This window comes from Alosa pseudoharengus, unplaced genomic scaffold, assembly GCF_046254945.1.
Source record: "Alosa pseudoharengus isolate Yale_2024_CS ecotype anadromous, Long Island Sound unplaced genomic scaffold, YU_APseudo_1.1 YU_APseudo_1.1_scf_14, whole genome shotgun sequence".
Lineage (NCBI taxonomy): Eukaryota > Metazoa > Chordata > Actinopteri > Clupeiformes > Clupeidae > Alosa > Alosa pseudoharengus.
The window spans coordinates 26,187,364-26,203,498 of NW_027468609.1; the positions used below are offsets into that span (position 1 = coordinate 26,187,364).

At 45.3% G+C, this 16,135-nt stretch overlaps 1 pseudogene; it reads left to right on the plus strand.

Moving 5' to 3' along the window:
- Positions 1-16,135, plus strand: part of LOC143123184 (A disintegrin and metalloproteinase with thrombospondin motifs 19-like) — a 60,168-nt pseudogene that overhangs the window by 22,296 nt on the left and 21,737 nt on the right.

Here is a 16,135-nt window from a genome sequence, read left to right on the forward strand (position 1 = left end):
ATGGTCATAAGCGGACTTTAAGCTTTCTTTCAAAGTCAATTCTGTATTTTTTCCACCCTGATGTTTCTCTTTCCACGGGCCAGTTGTCCTTGCGTCCGTACCTTCACGGTGCGATTCATCGCCCTGAAATGCTCCATTTGAAAATGTATTTAATGAAAACAATTACCTCTCAACAGCTCAAAGGTGCCCCCCAAAAGCCTAACCCCCCTGTGACCCGATTTCATCTCGGAGGTTCACTGATTGCCATGAAATATACAATCAAGTGAACGATTCCCCATGATGTCATATGATTTATGGTACCGTAATTATCTTGAAAACTTATGTTTAATTTCTTTGAAAATTATTTTTTCCCCCTTTTTCAACAGCCTTATGGTTCTGCCCTGGCATCCTCCCATCTGTTTTGCATTTTAGAGCAAATTGAATATACAGTTTTTGGAGACAGTCAAGAATGATGTATGTTGGCAAAAAGCGGAGCTCAGCAAAAAAGTGGTGAAAAAAGAGGAGAGGAAGAAAAGAAGAGAGGAGAAGAAAAAATCTGTCTGTCAGATGAATGGATGCAAATGCTTTTTGAATGGGGGGAAAGAGGGAATGGAGATGGAAAGAGGGAATTTTGTCTTACTTGCACAAGTGCAAGCCGCAGCAATTAGCTTCTAGTGGCTAGAAGTTTTGGAATGTTATTCTGCTCTTTTCATTCACTGTTGTTTTTCCTGATGAATTTCGAGAAAAGAGCAGTATCTGTGCCATTTGGTGTTAGCATAGTCTGCTTTGCATTTCACTGAAACTGATGGAGAAACTGTCCAATTTCTTGTTCTGCGCTGAATTTAGATCTTCAGATATGTCAAGCTATTGTTAGGCAATTTAACATTGGCTTTTCTTTTGTTATCAAACAAAAATCTGAAAATGTGATGATAGGGAACCGCATTGCGCGTTCCCATTTTAGCCTTGCAGCTAACTGTGTAATTGTCAGTGAAATGGCCAAATGCTGAACTTGCAGAACCTATTCAATCCCCCCGCTGAAACCTCTGGAGATCTGGCTGTGGCAGATAGAGATCTCTTTGGTAAGAAAATACAATGCAGAATTGTGGAGTTCCTAGATACTCATACTCATAAATAACATTGAACCCTTCTCTGACCCACTGGACTCCTGTTTTCTGTTGAAAGGAGGAAAGGGGTAAATAAGGAAGAGAATCAATACCAAATCCAGAGAACTTTAATTGCTTCCTACGATGAAACAGAGCGTGGCAGCCATTGGTGTGCTTTATTAATGTGGTACGGCCATTTGTGAACCGCCATATGCCACAAGAGCCCTAATGCCACGCTAGTTGTTTCTAATTAGAACCACATCCCACTAGCCTAATGTCAAACACATTTGTGCCGACTCACAAACTCAGTCAAGGCCCTGGCCGGGCATTTTGGACACTTTTACATTGCGGCAATAAAATGCATTTTCGTAACTTTATGAAGTGGTAAGTGATACCATAAACTGAATCTTAAAGTGGTAGCTTCAGGAAAGGTTTTGTTTGTCCCTTCAGAGGAGGGGAAAGAAGCTTTGGATTACAGGATTGCAGTTAGGTGTGCAACTGACAAGACCATTTGAGAAGAAGGGCTGTGTAGTGAACTGTACGTACACACACACCCACACACACACAAACTTCTCATATCTTCTCTTCTCACTGTGATACTTCTCAGCCCACCCCTTAACCTTCTCCAGGTGCCGGCATTATCAGAGGAATCAGATTCAGCCTCAACTTCACCCTGAACCTCTCTTGCTGGGGCGTGTCGGAGATGGCTAACGCCCTCCCTCCCTCTCTCCCATTGAAAGGCCCAGGTGGAAGTGGCTTTAAAGATCCAGGAAGGCCTTTGAGGCTTTGACTCTTGAGCAGTTCCAGCACTCACACAGAGGCATTGGGGCGATAAAGATACCGGGCTGGAGGCAGGGAGGGGAAGAGTGGAGGAAGGGGAGAAAGGGGGAAGGCGGATAGTGGAGAGGAGGAAGGGAGGCCTCTTTGATTTTGCCCTTCCTACGGGCAAAATGGAAACCGAGACAGAGTCGCACTTGTTTCGCTTAATCGAAATGGGCAGCAGATGAAGATGCGATCGTTTGCTTGCTCACTTGTTAGCTCACTCGTTTGTTTGTCTCTGGTCATCTCTTTGTGAGAACCGGGCTGGAGAGTCTTGTGCCTTGAGCGCAGCTCATGGCCTGTTGGTTTTGTGGGCAATATCTTGGCCTTTCATGTCCCACCATGTTTTTTGTGCACTACAGATGTTTGTGTGTGTTTTTTGTTGTCTGTGAATGGGCTGTGTTTGTCAGGAGGGTGGGGGGGGGGGGCATGTTGCTATGCGGCTTTACAGGGATGAAACAATGTGTTGAAATGCTAGTTTGATAACCCCACCCCACCGCTCCCTACTCTCCCCGAATCTCTTCCTGTTTGCGGTCACCACAGCATGGGGGTGAGCCACGACAACGACCACCCGGCGTGCGCCGACGGCCTCCACATCATGTCCGGCGAGTGGATCAAAGGACAGAACCCGGGAGACGTGTCCTGGTCCACCTGCAGCCGCGAGGACGTGGAGAAGTTCCTCAGGTAGTTCCTCTGCTTATTCACTGTGGGTAGGAAACATTCAGAAAAATGGCTACTATTTTCAGTCAAGCCATCCAAAACCCCAAAATCCGACTGCTGCTCCTCTGATTTAGTGTGAAGCGAAATGTGAACTCGGTTTAATTGTAGAAAGGAATCTGGTGTGGAATAAATGATGTTGTTATTTTAGTTTTTTAATTGTGGTAGGTTCAATCAAAGAAAGTACAGAACATGGCAGATTTCCAAACATATCTGTTTATTGTATGTCTTTTTAATTTAACGGTCAATTGGATTAATTTCCTTTGAATTGCTATGAATGATGGAGTTTATTTTTCGGATTAATACCAGTAGAGATAAGCAATCAAGTGATTCTCATGCTTGGTATGTTTCATGATTGCCTTTTGTCTGGTCAATGAGGGCTTAATTGAGGATGTAAGCTGTGATATCATTCAGGCTCATTTTTTGGACCATTCTTGTTATGATAACAAACAGTTACCTCAGATCCTCTCCAGACTTCCTTGTTGAGTGACCGTCAGATAAGCACAGAGCAGGGAACTCTATTTCACATGACTGCATAAGCTAAGAGATAGCTGCATGGAAACACAGTCAACTTTTCTAACTAATTCTGAACACTGATTTGCTTGTGTGTAAGATTACATATGTATGTGTTTGTGTGTGTGTGTCTCTTTTTACATGTGATTTTGTGTGTGTGTGTGTGTGTGTGTGTGTGTGTGTGTGTGTGTGTGTGTGTGTGTGTGTTTGTGTGTGTGTGTGTGTGTGTGTGTGTGTGTGTGTGTGTGTGCGTGTGTGCGTGTGTGTGTGTGTGTGTGTGTGTGTGTGTGTGTGTGTGTTTGTGCGTGTGTGCGTGTGTGTGTGTGTGAATGTCTGTGCGTGTGCTTGTCACAGGTCCAAGGCGAGCAGTTGTCTGCTGCAGACAGACCCGCTCAGTCTAAACTCGGTCATCTTGCCGTCCAAACTCCCGGGCGCTGCCTACACGGCCGATGAGCAGTGTCAGATCCTCTTCGGGACGTCCGCCGCACACTGTGAGAAGATGCAGGTAACGCACCCGACTACTCCGACCTCTTGCAAAAAGAAAAGAGCTAAGCCAGACATGTGAAAAAAGGATTTGTAAAGATAACATCTCCTAACAAAACACAAGAGAAAGGAGCTGCTTGTAGAGATCCCTTTGGGCCATGTTGAACAGGAACTTCTCACATACTGTTTCTAGCCAGACAAAAGAAAAATGTAAAAAAGTTGAAATAGTGAAACACAGTCCTACCATTTTCATTAAGAAAGAAACAAACTTTAGTGCATCACTTTAGGGAGTTATTTGATTAGGTTGTCCAGTAATCCCTGCTGTCAATGATCCCATGTCCTACTTCTGATGAATAGCTGAAGCGTAGGTGAAGTACCTGTTCTGTATCCCCACTACCTGCAGGGCTTAGGTGTGCACCTTGAATAACCTCGACTAAAATGCCTGAAGCAGCACAGGGACACAAGTGCACGTTAAAATATCCCGGGGTTATATGGATGGAGTCATTATTTGCCTTCCAGGAGCGTAATCCTTTTGGGCTGTCTCTAATCTCGCCCGTGATGGCGTAATCAGTCCACTGTCATGTCCTGGCTCCTCGTCCTCGTGTTGAGATACACACCGACGGGCCGGCCTCAGCCTCTATGAAAAGTTAGCAGACTCAAAAACTCATCAGAAACGCTCCCTCCAATTTAAACAACCAGGGCCCGTGCGGCGCCATGGCAACCGTTTTATTTCCTTTCCAAACAACCACGCAGCCTTTTTAATCCCTCCGCCACCACCTCCTCCACCACCACCACCAGCACCACCACCTCCACCAGCACCACCTCCCCTGTTCTCCAGCACCTCTCAACATCAGATGGAAAGAAAACAGGGAGAGTTTGAAGGATGAGGATACTGTATAATTCACCTCCCGGCTACGCTGGCATTCAGGGTTGTGCTTTGCTTTAATGGGCAGGGCTGGTTTTATTGGTTATTCTCACCAGGCTGGAGGGTTTTTTTTGTAATGTTGTCAGTGGGGGTGAGTGAGTGCATGGCGGAAACAAGATGGAAGTATCTCTTTGTTGTGGTGTTTTGTTTTGGATCACGTTTTTGTGGAAAGGTGCCCTCGAGCCAATAGAATAGAGTGTGAGGAAGTGTGTGTGTTTGTGTGTGTGTGTGTGTGTGTGTGTGTGTGTGTGCCTTTGTATGTGTGTGTGTGTAAAAGAGGGGGGCATGTAAGATGTAAGATTTGGATGTGAAGTAACCACAGACACAGCTGGTGACTTCCTGTGGTAGAGTCTTAATGTTGTACAAGACTTTGAGCCCATGTTGACTTTGTGCCATAGCCATTAAAAACAACACAGGTAGTCTATTACAGCCGATTTCACCACAGCGTGCAGGTCAACGGGGTTCTTCTTTGGTCATGTTTTATAATGTGCCTTTGGTCATGTTTTATATGAACCTTTGTTCTTTTTGCTGCATCGTTGGTCTTGATGCACTTTATGATGATTTATGTTGTGATAAAAGTTCTCTCACTATGTTTCTAAGTAACAAGTATTTGTGCTGGGCCGATCTCCCATGAACTATACCTCCGGTGACTTAAAGTGATAAAACCAGTAACAAAAATCTTGATCAAAGATGCTGAAAGAAAAATGTCCCTTTGAATTCATTACGACAGACCCAAGAGAATACCAGTGACTCCCCTAAACGAGTTATGAGTTATTAAGCACATGAATATGGCATGATCCATTAGACAGTGACCCCTTGTGGAAGTAAACAAGTAGCTGATCATCTCATCAGAATTTTTGATTTGACATCAGTCTGATATTGGCTTTGGAAACTTCAGATCCTTTAGTGTGATGTTGCCAGCAGCTTTGACTTTGCCAATGAAAATAATGGATTTCAGTTCATTGCACAAGGTGTGCATTTACCATTGTGTGTTATTGTATGGATGGCTAAGTGTGGTGTGGATGTTTTTTTTCTGTAAGCTATAAGCTCTTTTTCTATGCTGACTGATATAATGCCCTGTGTCCTGTCCACTCATCCGTATCTGCTCATTGATGGTCATCCCTGCAGTATGTGATGTGCTCTGGGCTTTGGTGCCACGTGGATGGAGAGAAGGACTGCAAAACCAAACTGGACCCCCCCATGGACGGAACTGAGTGTGACACCGGAAAGGTGAGTTGATGCTGTGACTGTCATTTCTTATTTCTCTTTTCACCATGTCATGGATACTATGGGGGTTTAGACCAGCCTTTCTATAACACATTGCAAATTCCAAGTGCAGTTATAACTTCCCCAAAACAGTCTCGGCTAAGGGAGGAAGACTTGAAAATCCTCTTCCATTCAACTCACTACATTTAGGTATATATTATATGTGTTATATAATTACATACAAATTAACATTTTACCATTAACAGTGAGCATAATCTCACTTTCTTTACTAACCCCAAGGCCCAAAGGCTTTTCTAATAGTGTAGATAACCAGCAGAGCTGTGGTGTTTTGTGTAGCTCGTGGGGTTAGTGCACAGTGTACTGACATGCCCCTGCTGCTGTAAGCTGCAGAGGGTAAAAGAGGGCACTTCTGCCTCAGATGTTCTGCTGCTTTAGTGACTCACATTCCCCTGCGCTGATTCGCGCTAACGCTTGACATTGATGAGAGCAGTCCTCTTCTCTTTTCCTCTCCTCTGCTGTCCTCTGTCCTCTTCTTTCCTCTCCTCTCCTCTCCTCTCCTCTGCTCTACCCTCATCTCCTCTCCACTCCTCTCCTCCCCCACTCCTCTCAGCGCTCTTATAAACAGCAGGATGGGAAACAGCCTGTAGCAGCTCGACAAAGTCAAAAAAGTGTGTATGTGTGTGTGTGTGTGTGTGTGTGTGTGTTGGGGTGAGGGAATGGTAGGGGCAGCTGTTCCATCTCACTAAAACCCTAGAACTGTGGTGATATCACCCCCCCCCCCCCTCCACATACACCTCTCTCCTCTCTACTCCATACCTCTTGCAGACCCCCCCCCCCACCACCACCACCACTTCACTCACAGATCTGACAGCCACAACATGAGACAGATCCTTGTCCAAAAAGCCAAATGACCAGCCTGGAGAGTTCATGAGACTGCAGAGAATGACCTTGGCCTCAACTCGCAGCTCCGCGCACAGCTTGTGGACTAGAGGAGTGAAAAAAAAAAGCCACATATTGACCTCATATTGACCACATTGAGGAGGCCCACACGTCAGCTGGAGTGTGACCAGGCGCCGCCGCTCGGTGGTACTTTGTGGACCTCCAACAAGGCCAGTGGCTGTCATTGAGACGGGGCAGAATATGGCGCCAGTGGCGTGTTGTTGATAGTGGGAGTGTGCAGTCTCATTCATCAACGCCTCACAGCATCCACACATGAGCCTCACACCCGGTTGCCATTAAGGACAAAACAGCAAACAAAGGTCTTGTAATGGTCTGAAATACACAGCAGAGCAGCACCATTCATCTGGTTATAGGAAACACCAAGTGGCTGTTTTAGCTCGCGCCATATGGTGAGGCTGTGTTGTGTTTATGGACATGGACCAGAAACAAAAAAAAAAACAGTTATGGACTTCAGCATTTAGCAGAGCGGGTTTTGACCTATTTAGCCAGCCTTCCTCCCTGGGGACATACCACACCGAGTAATTTATGGCTCTCGCCTGCTGTTTACTAGCATAACTCACCCAGCTCACCTCATCAAGGCTCTCGTAATGACTGCAGTTAAATCAGGTGTGTTTGACCTGTGAGAGATCTACAGCATAGAGAAGTGTGTCTGAGAAATGCTGTTTCAGGGTCACAGTGCTGTATTTAGTTGTGTTGTGTTGTGTTGTGTTGTGTTGTGTTGTGTTGTGTTGTGTTGTGTTTTGTTGTGTTGTGTTGTGTTGTGTTGTGTTTGTGTTTTGTTTTGTTTTGTTGTGTTGTTAGTATTGTCCACAGGGACTTAGCTATGATTCTGCATCATAGTTGCAGTTTTCTGAAAATGAGACAAGAAAATCAAATGACTGGCTAATCTCAAATTGTTGACTTGTTTACGAGGTGGTCATGATGTCAGTGTTGTTGTAATGGCATTTTGGCAGTTTGGAGACAAGAAGAAAGCAGTTTGGGTCCAGTCTCCAATTAATTGTGTGATGTTGATTTTCTCACACAAAATGAATTTCTGTTGTTATGGTGCCGACAATGAGTTGTTTAAATGAATCCTCTGATTTGTTTCTAAATAAAAAACTTGTATATTGCAGCTTTATGTGATACAGTTAAACAACGGTAAGGATACAGCTGGTATTGTTATACATTGTTACGTCATGAGACTATTGTGTCTTACATTGTGGTCCACATAATAGTGCTATGGGGCTAGAGGACTTGTTATTTCAAGCTCTAAGTATGTATTGGAACTTCATGACTTTTTGTAAAGTGTTGCGGGCGAGCAAGTGGACAAATGTAAACGACCACCAAGACACATTCTGATCCTATCAGTCAAACTACTTGCACATATTTGACCACTTGTCTTCCTTAGTGTAAACACTGATGTATCCTAATGTGTCCCCGATAAGACTTCTAGTGGGAAGTAACAAAATCTGAATAGAGGTAGTCAGCAGCTTTTCAGCTGTATACCTTGGATAGTTATGTGATCCAATCACCTACTGTAAGTCTGAGGAAGAACCAGAGGCTTAAGACGTCACTGCATGTAAAATAAAAATCCCTAAATGGGAGCTCCTTGGAATGCGGATCATCACTTTTCTCTTGTATTCAATCACCCCAGACATATTTCAATACCAAGTGCAACCAGGGCCTCAGCTGGTAAGATCGTGATCCCAAAGCATGGATTGGTACTGTACGGCACTTTGCAAGGTGCTGTAGATTCAGATGGGCTGTGTTGTGTGTGTCTCCGCAGTGGTGCCGGGCTGGTGAGTGTGTGAGCCGAGTGGTGCCGCCAGAACCAACACCAGGAGTGTGGGCCTCCTGGGGCCCCTGGGGAACCTGCAGCCGGACCTGCGGCAGCGGCATCAGTGCCCGACAGCGCAGGTGTGAGAGCTCCAGGTAAGGTGACCCCCTCATCCAGGCGCAGTGGACCAGGCCACAGAGTACATCTCCATCAGTATGCTATCAGTGCTGTTCGTACTACTACAGGGGATTGGACTGGATTGGATCTTACAACGGCTCTTTGTTGCCATGGACATTCTGCAGTGTTGTGGTTGCCAGGGCCTGCTATCATTACTTACAGCATTAGCCATAGAATAATGGTTTTTCACTGATTAATTTCTGTGGATTGAATGCATGATCAACATTGAAAGCACATTTGAAATGTACAGTTCTGCAGACAGATGGAGGTTAAATAAATATAGCTGATGATTGTAAATTCTGTGCTTTCGGTCAAGCGACCTATTTATTCAGTCCTGTTAATTACCTTGAATCCCCTTTCAGTGAATGATTTATGGAACAACCAAAAAAACCCTGTTGCTCTCTTCCTCGTCTGTAAAAACAACCTCAGTTAACCTGCGGTCAGTCCGTGTGAACATGAGGTGAGGCTGTTTTGTCATGCGATGTGTGTTTTTCCCCCGGGGGGGGAGCAGGTCTGGTGGGAAAGGGCAGCAGTGCCTGGGCGCGGGCATGCAGTACCGGCTGTGTGAGAACCAGCCATGCCCCGCTGGCACCCCCAGCTTCAGGGAGCAGCAGTGCCAGACATTCAACCGCCTGGCCCTCAGCTGGTACGCTGTCATGGACGACGGTAAGGCCTTACCTCACTCCGCCTCCGCGTGGGAGTCTCGCTGGGATTTCTGTTTTTGTATTTGTGTGTGTGTGTGTGTGTGAATACAATATGTGTGTACAGTATTGTGGTGAGTGTTTGTGTGAGTGGATGTTTGCATGACACATTGAAGTAAGTGTTAAAGAGGGGGCTGTGTGTGTGTGTGAATGAATCCATGGGGGGGGAGTGTTTGTATGTGTGTGTGTTTGTGTGTCACAGTGCATTTTTTAAACAGAAACATGCAACACATCTGCCTTTTTAAAAGCTTGATTAAAAAAAAAACATTATCGTTCATCCCTTGCCATTTCCCTTCAACTGTCTTTCCTCTCTGTTCTGCCAGCATTGTATGATGCCCTAACTATTATAAATCACCGGGTGAAAAATGGTTCAATCTAACCTAATTAGACTGACATATCTACTGCATATTCCTCACTCAACAGTCAGGAGAATGCTCCCTTAAAGTACAAGCTGTGGATGAAGTTCAAGTCCAAGTTTATGTAATGGAACAACTTGCTGATAGTATTTACAGTCAGGAATATTTGGCTTTGCGCTACGTGGTATAAGAATGTATCATTTCTTAGCTCATGGGTTAGGTCATGTTGAGTCGTGCTGTTTAACAGGACGGAGAGGTGGGTGTGTGATACATCTGGGGACACCTGCCTTCTTCCAGGGCCACACTTAAACATAAGCAGCACAGCGGACATTGACAGGTGACTGGCATCGAGCAACAAGCAAAGTGCCATGTACAAACTAAAGTTAATTTAAAAACTTGTCAAGATCAATAACATGTAAAGTCTATGGTCAAGTTCATTTCGCTAGCGTAATACTGTAAGCAAAATCCCACGTGAAAACTAGAATGGGTCAGTGAAATGCTCTCATAAGTTCACAAGCGACTAACTTTGCTCATTGCCCGTCAATGAAATCAGCCCTGATTTAGGCTGCAATGGTTATTAACTACAGCTGTTAGTAGACTATGTGATAGCACTAGAGCCGCATGCCCATAGTTGCACATAAAGTGGAATTGTCAGTGATAAGCCTGTGGGCGCGCTGAAATGTGTTGCAGATAATGGTCGACTTTGTGACTTATGGGGTGGGAAGGGAGCGTGTCAGGGTCATAGTGGCTGTATTGTTTTGCCGCTTCCTGATGGGCAAATGATAGATAGCAGCAGGCCTCTGACTACTGTCGCTGCTGGGCTGGGCTGGGCTTGGCTTGGCTGGGTAAGGTGGTGAGTGTGCCGGGGCTGTCTGTGAGCGGGTTGCACTGGTGTGCTCTCACAGACGGGCTTAACGGGGCTTTTCGATGCAGAATGGCACCGGCAGGTCCTCGGTGGTCCCGGGCCACATGACATCACTGCGTAGACTGTCTGCCGTGCCCAGAGTACAAAGGGCCTTTTCATTTCTCTCTGTCTTTCTCTCTCTCTCTCTCTCTCTGTCTCTCTTTCCCTCCTGTCGCTCTCTCTCATTCACTTGTTCAGACTTTTTCATTCTCTCTCTCTCTCTTTAGTTCTCTCTATTTCTCTCCCTCTCTCACACACACACACAACCAGAATCAAAATGGCTTTCACCAGACACAATCCAGACGCCCATCCACTCACACTCTCTCTCTCTCTCACACACACACACACTCACAAAATACAGACACTCAGACACATGTTTGCATACTTACGTGGTCCGACTATTGTCAGTTGTCATACTTTCAGCCGGCACAATAATAACATTCTTTGTTTGAATATTTAGCATTGTTTCATGCAAAATCTTTAAAAAGGTCAGCTCTCTCACAGTTCATGCTTGACATTGTCCAAAACATTTTACTTGATGATTTGAGTGAATCGCCTGCACTCTTGAAAGCCACCCATACTCATCCATTATTGAGTTTCGAAAGGTATGTCTGCTGAAAAGTCACGTTGTCAGTGGCTATCAGTGTTGACGTTCGCGCAGCCCTAGGCCTGGCAGTTCCCTCACACGGAACGTTGGAGGGACCTCAGAACCCCTAAGTGCTTCGCAGTGTCGGTGAAAGAGAGTTTGGCTCATTGGGCGAGATATTTGCGAGATGGCAAATGCTGCAGGTTCCCAGTGTCTGAGGGCTGGAGCAATCGCAGCACGTCGTCTCCTTTTTTTCCCCGTCCCCCTTGTGCTCGCCTTCCCCTGGCTGCCAAGTCTTGGCATCTTGCTCGAATCAGCGTAAACCTGTCCCGACTTTTTTGCGAGCGAACGCGCACCCTAAGTGCTCAAAGATGGAGGAGTGGATGTTTATGGCGGCTGGGATCGCCAAAACACAATGCGAGCGAGATTTGTGCTTTTTTCTGTGCGAGCGCAATTAATTTCCCTGGCCTGCTTGTGTGGCCAGAACCATGGCATACATACAGCTCAAACCCATATTTACACTGTATACACTTTTCGACCGTCACAGAGAGATAAGTGTGTTTGGGGGAAAATCGTTGTGCTTTCTCTCAGCAGACGACGCCCACTGTGTGGCCGCATCTTGTTTAAACATTTCAACATTTCATTTCAACTCCAGGTTCCCATTGAGAGCTACACAGCCACAAATCCATTAACTGCCTGGCCAGAGGGATTTGTGTGTCTGGCATTCACACGTAAGTCTAAGCCCAGCAGCAGACAGAGATGGAACTGAATAGCTGATAGTAGCATGCAAACATGAAGGGTCAATCAAAAGAAGGTCATACAAATAGATTAGTTTATGATTAAGGCACAAACCAATGCGACCTAAGGGGATTCGTATGGAGGAAAGGGGAACTTAATGACATTTTCTGGACAACATGGCCAATATTGCTGTTGGAAGCCAACACAATGATTCGGAGTAGCAAGTGTAGTGCAAGTAATGGGTTTTGGACAATGATAGATGACCATAATAGTGTGTTATGTGTTTAGAGAGTACTTTGTCTGTCTTCTCATTGCTCAGATGACCATTAGTGTATCATCAGTGTAACAAAAGAGATACGGTTTGTTATTTTCTTTGTCCCTTTGTGGGTTTTGTCTTACCAACATCAGAATTTGAAGTCAAATACCGGAGATTTGCTAAGGTGCTAAAAATAAGCCAGTGTCAAGTGTCAACAGGTGTCTCAACCATGATTGTACAACCATGTTACACTAGAAATATCAAATTATGAAATGTGTTATCTTACAATGATATTATGTCTCTTTTCTCTTATAAATTTCTCATTTGGGCTTAAAAGTCTAGATTGTTGCTCACCAGTGATCCCAAGGATATCATCAATTATTCCCAGTTTAAATTGATTGATCTGAGAAACTGAACTCATACAGTTTTATTGGCAAAATAATCCTGGCCACACAACAGCAAGTGAATATAATGTTGCATTGGGGGGGGGGACTGACGTAGGTGTTGAGTGTTGCTCTACAGATGTTCCCATTCCTCAAACCGGTCGCAGAAATTGCCGACACCGTTCCTCTTCCCGGCTCGGTCTCATCACGTTTTCTTGTAATTTTATTTATTTTTTTAAAATGAAGACATCTTTCCTGGAGGTTCATTCCCTCCTGGACGTCACGCGGCACCACAGATAGCTCTCTGGATAAAGCGATGTTGGCCTCTGCTCGCCACAGCTATGTTCACATCGTTCTCATCAATAAAAAAGCCTGCAAAGAGGGGGGATGGGGGTGAGAATGGGGTAAGGGAATGCTGTCTGTCTTCCGCGTCCCAGACAGAGTCTCCTGGAGTTGGATCTCCAGCTCGGTGCTGGTTCTGATGTCGAGCTTTGGTCTCGGTAAAGGCACAAGGCCTCTCTCTCTCTCTCTCTCTCTCTCTCTCTCTCTCACTCTATCTCTCTGTCTCTCTCATTCTCACTCTCTCTCACTCTGCTCTTCCAGAACCGCCATGTGGAATGCGAAACATCCCCGTTATTTTTCTCATTCTTTTTTTTTTCTCCTCTCCCTCCCCTCCTCTCCTCTCCCTCCTCTCCTCTCCTCTCCCTCCTCTCCTCTCCTCTCCTCTCCTCTCCTCTCCTCTCCTCTCCTCTCCTCTGTCTCGAGAGCTGACGGAGTAATCTCTCTAGTCAGTCTAGTCCGTCAGTCAGCCAGACGAGCTCTTCTTTCCCATGCTCCTTCCCTCCCTCGTTCGCTCGCTGCAGCAGAGGAGGAGCGCGACGAACCCTGACGGGAACCACCGCTGCGTGGAGGCAAGGACGAGGTCAGGGCTGCACAGTGGGCCTCGACCCTTATAGACCCTTTCAACAATAAAAACAAAAACAATGCTTGAACGTTCTATTTGGTTCCCAATCTACTTCCTCTGCATTAAGATAACATGGAATGTTAAAACGGAAGCCTTGTGGGGCCAACTATGATGCTGATAATGGAACTCTCTTGAAAGGGTCTATATAATACTTACACAGCGGCAATCCTTGTCAGATTAGACTATAGTGAAACAACGCTCCTAAAAGCGCATGGGTTTTTGACAGCAAATTCATACCAATATTCAGATGGTGTTGCTTTGAGAATGAATGTGGAAAAACAAACAACATGTTGTTTGTTGGTATGATTTTCTTATCAATTGCACATGGCATGTGTGTATTTGGATTTGTGCTGCGGAAGACAATACTAAGATGTCTCACAGAAGATGGATGTACAGTATGGCTTTTTGAGATGCATTTAGGTCAAAGGTTAAATAGACTGTATTCTAAGAGCTGTAATCAATTTTTAAAGTCACAGGTCACAGTTGCAGGTTGGCCAATTCAAAACCTTTTTTGTCTGTCCAGTCACCACTTGGCCTGGTGACTCGAGCAGTCCATCACCGCTCCTGGGTGGTGAGATCCCCCGCAGCCAGCGCGGTTGTCAGTACAACGCTGCTGCTAGCGGATTTAGGCGCCATTAGCATGTCCACTGACACCAGAACAGCCTCTGAAGGAGAAGGTCAGCTGAGTTCACACGCACGGTGGGGAGGAATGTGTGTTCTCTCCTCAAATATGTACAGATGCATCAAACTGTGTAATGCTCATTCACGTCTGTTATGGAAGAGGGACTGCAGGCGAAGTCAAGGGGGAAGAAATATCCTGCTTGATTTTCTGTTTCAGATTGCAACAATTAGAAAGCTAAGATAATTTTTTGGATATTATTCAGTCGTGACACAATCGTGAGAGTCGCAGATTTGTTGACCTTGGTTGAATGTAAGCAGGACTCCTCGTTCATTTTTAACACTGATGTTGGTGAAATGGAATGTACAGTAAGTCTGTGTTTGAATGAATGAGTGAGTGAGTGTGTGTGTGTGTGTGTGTGTGTGTGTGTGTGTGTGTGTGTGTGTGTGTGTGTGTGTGTGTGTGTGTGTGCGTGTGTGTGTGTGTGTGTGTGTGTGTGTGTGTGTGTGTGTGTGTGTGTCTGTGTCTGTGTCTGTGTCTGTGTCTGTGTCTATGTCTGTGTTTGTGTGTTTGTGTGTTTCTGTATGTGAACATTTATATAACATTTATGTATGAGAAAATGTTGTGAACTGTGTCTATGCATATGTGTCTATAGGAATATATACATTCAATAGCTTTTCACTTCACTGTGTACATAATTTACAGACCTAAAGTGACAATTACTGTATGTGTGTTTCCACTGGGTGTGGATTGAGTTCTGAATTATATGCGGTGAACATGGTGCCCTGTTCTCTGTCTGACCTCTTCCTGTCTTTGAAACAACACTAGGGCAATACAAGTATAATCCACACTTCTGTGCTGGCTCAAATATTTGTTCAAAGATGTTTGTTTGTCTCTGTGTATGTGTGTGTGTGTGTGTGTGTGTGTGTGTGTCTGTGTGTGTATGAATGTGTGTTGCCGTGTGTATTCATGTGTATAAAGCATATATATGTAAGCGTGTGCATGTTTGTAAATGTTTGAGAGTGTGTGTGTATTTGTGTGTGTGTGTGTGTACTGTTGTATATTTGTGTGTGACAGAAAGTGGCTAAACGTGCCCATGTGGCTCAGGCTGTGTCTCTGTTTACAATAAGTGTGTGGAGCCCGTGTGTGTGTGTGTGTGTGTGTGTGTGTGTGTGTGTGTGTGTATATGTGCGTGTGTGTGTATGTGTGTGTGTGTGTGTATGTGTGTGTGTGTGTGTATGTGTGTGTGTGTGTGTGTGTGTATGTGTGTGTGTGTGTGTGTGCAGTGCGGCCCCTGGTTTACATCTCTCCCTCTCTCCTACTCCACTCCCGTAAACACAGAGGTGCTCAGCCATGCGCAAAGTGCTGCGTGTTGACTGATTGACCATTTTCAGACCTTCTCTCTTCTCTCTCTCTCACTCACTCTCTTTCTCTCTCTCTCTCTTTGTCTTTCTCTCTCTTTTCTCATTCTCTTCTTCATCCTCTTCGTCTACTTCATCTTCTCTCTCTTCTTCTTTCTTTCTCTCCCTCTCTCTGTCTCACTATCATTGTCTATCTCTTCTTTCCTCCAGAGAGGCCATGCACCCTCTTCTGTTCCTCCTCTGGTAAAGAGCAGCCCATGCTATTAGCCGAGAAGGTCCTGGACGGCACCTCATGTGGAACCCTGGAATCTGGCATCTGTGCCAATGGAACGTGTCAGGTACAACTTCTTGGTCTCTTCCTTAGGCACAACCAGAGAGACAGACAGAGAGAGAGAGAGAGAGAGAGAGAGAGAGAGAGAGAGAGAGAGAGAGAGAGAGAGAGAAAAGCCCTTGTTCAGACTTGGCTCTTCACAGTCTCATCTCTAAAGTTCATAGTCCATAGTCTATTGAGTGTGTGTGCAGTTCCCTTCCTCTATCCATCAAAGCTCAGTTGAAATCCCCCCCACCCCTCCACATGCACACACACACACACACACACACACACACAC